Source organism: Diadema setosum, chromosome 22 (genome assembly GCF_964275005.1).
Source record: "Diadema setosum chromosome 22, eeDiaSeto1, whole genome shotgun sequence".
Taxonomy (NCBI): domain Eukaryota; kingdom Metazoa; phylum Echinodermata; class Echinoidea; order Diadematoida; family Diadematidae; genus Diadema; species Diadema setosum.
The window spans coordinates 6,832,969-6,837,006 of record NC_092706.1 but is presented as its reverse complement, the minus strand read 5'-3'; the positions used below and the strand labels follow the sequence as shown (position 1 = coordinate 6,837,006).

The following is a 4,038-nucleotide window of genomic DNA, read 5'->3' as shown; positions in this document are numbered from 1 at the left end:
GAGGGCTGGTCTCCACTGGCGAGATGGATGTCACAGGTCTTGCTGAGCTGCGTAGCCTAGAAGAGGCAGTCTTATTTAGCGAGAGGGGGTGTCACTGGCTTCAACAACCTGGATATCTGGGATGGCACTTGGATGTGATGCTAGCTGTTCCACTGCAATAGAGGCCAACAAGCACATTCTATTGATCTCTCATCTAATGACTGAATGTTGGTGATATAGTAACTACTACACATTTACAATGAAAAATTATTTTACTACTCATATAGACTCAATTAACTATTCAGTATTACACATAGTAAATATTCTCTTTAATGACTAATATTCAAGCAATGACAAGTTTAGTACCGATGAAAGTATTTATGTTAGATGCTGAAAGTCCAATGAAAATACTTAGTAGCCCACTTTATTTATGATATTTACATAAAAATTCCTAAATATGCATGCCAAAGGGACGTCTTCATCATCTAACCTGTTATCTTCTAACATCTGCCCAGGCTGTGATAAAATCAATATCTGTCAGCACTCTCACCAGGTTTTGATCCACTTCAATCTGACCCAAGTCCTTTCCTCAGAGTAGCATTTTCCTCCACAACTAATTGGAGAAGGCAACGGCATTCACGAACTTTTCCATTTCACAGGGGCATCTGGACAGGAGTTCATCTGTATATCAGACACAATGAAAGGCATTAACACTGACTTACAATTAGGATAGTTGCATTAGTTCTTCACCACTCTGTAAATTTAGTCACAGAACTTGCTATCCCTTTTATTTCAGTGTAGAGTCTACCAGGTTGCTTTATCTTGTAGTGCTCACATATATGCAACAGAGAAAACTCCATGAAATATGTTAGAAATAGACTGTCTACTGTAGAAGTTAAATAGCAAAAAGGAAAATAAGACCTACAGACCCCAGCCAAATTTTTGATGAGTTGACACTGCACATGACGTCGGGATGACCTCAGCCTCTCATTGTGCATCTACAAAGTAGGCCCTATGTATACAAGCTCATATAGGGCCTATGTCTTTAAATCCAGCCACATACATGGGATTTGGGGGTCTGTAATTCCACATACAATCATATAGGAGGCCTATATGTGGCTGCAATGTACAAACTATCTAACTTGTAACCCTAAAAGTAATGATCAAGACAACCATAATCTTATTAACCACTACCACAGCTATGGGTTCAAAAAAAAAAAATGTTATCAATTATTACAGCAAGAATAATAACAGCATCGTTTGAGAACACAGAGTTAAATCGAACAATTTATTGATGTTTTGTTTACTAAATATCAACATTAATTTTCATTTGCAGGTTCAAAACAGTTGTTGGATCTAGGTGTCTTAAAACAAAATGTACCAGGTAATTAAAGACAGTTTGTACAAACCTTTTGTACCAGTGCAAGGGCTGGTTTCAATGGGCAAGAGGGGATGTCACTGGCTTCATCAAGCTGGGTAGCTGGGAGGGCTGGTCTCGACTGATGAGAGGGGACATCACTGGCTTCACCAAGCTGGGTATAGCTGGTCGAAACTGACGAGAGGGAATGTCACTGGCTTCATCAAGCTGGTTAGCTAGGTCTAGGAGGGCTGGTTTCAACTGATGAAAGGAGATGTCACTGGCTTCACCGAGCTGGGTAGCTGGTCGAAACTGACGAGAGGGAATTTCACTGGCTTCTGACATCAAGCTCGGTAGCTGGGAGGGCTGGTCTCAACTGACGAGAGGGGATGTCACTGGCTTCACTGAGCTGCCTAGTCAGGATGGTCCTTGAATGTGATGCTGGCTGTTGCCCTACAAAAGATACCCACATTTGCCACAATAATATCTGACAGACCTTTCTCAACAACTAGCACCTACTGTGTTACAAAGCATACACCATTAGCCACTACACTAGGGACTGAGTGAACTGCGCTGCAATGCATATACGCCATTAGCCACTTATGTATACGCACAATAGATACACTTCAATCAACATTTTTGCAATGCCATAACCGGAGACAATAATTAGGTACCTTACCAAACATGTGAATTCACGTTTTTGGTCCGCGATCATAGCTGCCGTGACAACATATACACGGTTGACTCTCCACAAACTATTTGTAAAAAGCGAGAGTGACCAGATGATCACTCTACGCAGCTCTTCGCTGACACTTTCACTCATTCAGTGTCGTTTCGTAAAATTGGATTTCTCGCCTATCGCCGATTTGTAACAAACGGCAGTTCTGATGAGTGTCGTAACTTTCTTATTTCGAAATTTTGAGACCCATAATTTGACATGAAGGTAGAATAGGGCAACATAATCCAGAATATGGTAAAATAGGAATTCGCGTATTTACATGCAAAACACTTTAGCGTGCCATTTCTTAATGTGAACAGCGATTTTGTGCAATTGCCAGAAGCACATTTCAAAAAGGAGAACTGTTGAGCCAAATTTGGGATATGTCATTACGCAGAAAAAAAAAAATTCCAGTTATCTAATACATTGGCAGAGAAAAAGGGCCTCGGACTAGGAATGGTAGAACATTGGTCTAGGATACCTACCATACTACCTCAATCGCATTCTGAATTCCGGTACACCTTTGGCTTTGTGAATCTGCATGTGGCCTTTCTTCAAATGTGAGTAAAATCTCAGGCAAATTGTGATATATCTTTTAGTTTACCATAATAGAAACAAGTTAGGGTGTGGGGAAAGAGTTCCTTATGTCCCCCCCCCCCCCCCACTAGTTTGCACAAATAATGGTTCGATAGGTTGCTGTTGTTGTTGTTGTTTTTTTTTTTTGTTTGTTTGTTTGTTTTTTTTTGCTAATGGTGGACTAAATAAAGGTTTAATAATATGGGAAGTCTTCCCATAAATGGCATAACCTTTATTTGGTTTATTATCGGTAAAAAGGAATGCTAGGCCTAGTTTGTTTGTTTTGTGCAAGTTGGTAGGGGGGGGGACATAAGGAACTCTTTCCGGGTGGGGCATAGGACACCTAACAAAACTACTAATCTAGATTCTAGGCCTACTCATAACAATAGTATAGTGTGTGTAGATCCTCTAAGTGACATCTCTATCAGCAATATACACTATTACATTGTAGGTCCTAACTGAAGTTGACTGTTACTCACACTGAACTGAATGAAGTCTTCCGAGTTTCACAAATTCATTACCGATCCAGCAGAAGTGAAATGACATCTCTGTCGTTCAGCCCCTAGTGTCTTGAGGGGAATTGGGATTGACTTCATTTTATTTTTCTGTCGCCATCTCCATACTCTGTCACTGGTTTTCATGGTCTTCCTCTTCTTGGAGACAGATCTCTCGCTCTCCTCCTGCGGCTCCATTGTTGTGTGGATGGAGTGGTGGTACGGTAAGTAGGCCTATATACGCAGCCAGCAGAGTTCGAGCTGACCCGTGCTAGCTAGCTGCCGGGCGGATGCCGGGAAATGCACCGATAACGCTCGCTAGCCAGTGAACAGGCACCCGGGTTTCGCCTCGCGATCGCGGCGCGTCGATGTACAGCTGTACACTCTATCTTGGGCTTGCTTTTTGCCGAGGAGAAGGCAACAAATCAACGCTGTGCCAAAATCGGACAAAAGAGGGAGGCAAAAACAACACTTGAACGGAGAGCCTCTAAGCCGACCCCCTGTGATTTTGACAAGCGTTACATGTAACGCTCTTCACAAAATCATAGATATCTTCATAATGCCGTATTTTTCATCGATTCTTTTTCATTGCTTAGTCCTTTCATAGGCATTGACCCTTGTTTTTGCCTGTTTCACTTCATGAAATAGTACTTTTGCATTTTGGGTTCCAACACTCCTCCCCAGTCCCTTTAAACATTTTTCAAGATATGACATTTAATGCATATATGTCGGTCTGTTGTACCACAAAACATGCTATCATATAAATTTTCGCAATAACGCCTAAAATATAAGGAGATATCTGTATTTTTCTCAATAAACTGTATCTGTTAAGTCTGGAAACATTTCTATCATAACTATTGTTCACATTTTATATTTTTAACAAGACATGACATCGATTTTACCCTATTCAAATT

General features: G+C 41.0%; 1 long non-coding RNA gene across 1 annotated transcript; it reads right to left on the bottom strand.

Moving 5' to 3' along the window:
* Window positions 1-624: 624 nt before the first annotated feature.
* Window positions 625-3,420, bottom strand: LOC140245082 (uncharacterized). The gene is made up of 3 exons (XR_011902319.1): window positions 3,110-3,420; window positions 1,389-1,789; window positions 625-660 (listed from the first exon to the last, which is right to left on the bottom strand). It is a non-coding gene; the product is annotated as an uncharacterized lncRNA (long non-coding RNA).
* Window positions 3,421-4,038: the final 618 nt, after the last annotated feature.